Here is a 289-nt window from a genome sequence, read left to right as displayed (position 1 = left end):
ACCCCCCCAGCCGCTCCAGCCCAGGACCCTCCTGCCCGGCTGCTGGAGCCCAGCGTCTACCCAAGGGACAGGACTGCCTCAATCTGCCTGGCCCCCTGCCCTCATCCCGGCCCTCTTACCCCCACCACGGCCCCATACGCGCCAGATGGTCCAGCTTAAATTTTGCCTGCAAATGACGCACACCTCCCCCACAGACACCCGGTTTGGGGACGATACAGCCACCCGCCCCCACAGCAGCTGGCACTGGGACTCGCACCCGCTCCAGTAGCTGACACCACAGGCCAGGGGG

This window comes from Aptenodytes forsteri, unplaced genomic scaffold (assembly GCF_000699145.1).
Source record: "Aptenodytes forsteri isolate BGI_AS27 unplaced genomic scaffold, ASM69914v1 Scaffold38, whole genome shotgun sequence".
Classification (NCBI taxonomy): Eukaryota; Metazoa; Chordata; class Aves; order Sphenisciformes; family Spheniscidae; genus Aptenodytes; species Aptenodytes forsteri.
This window is presented reverse-complemented; position numbering follows the sequence as displayed.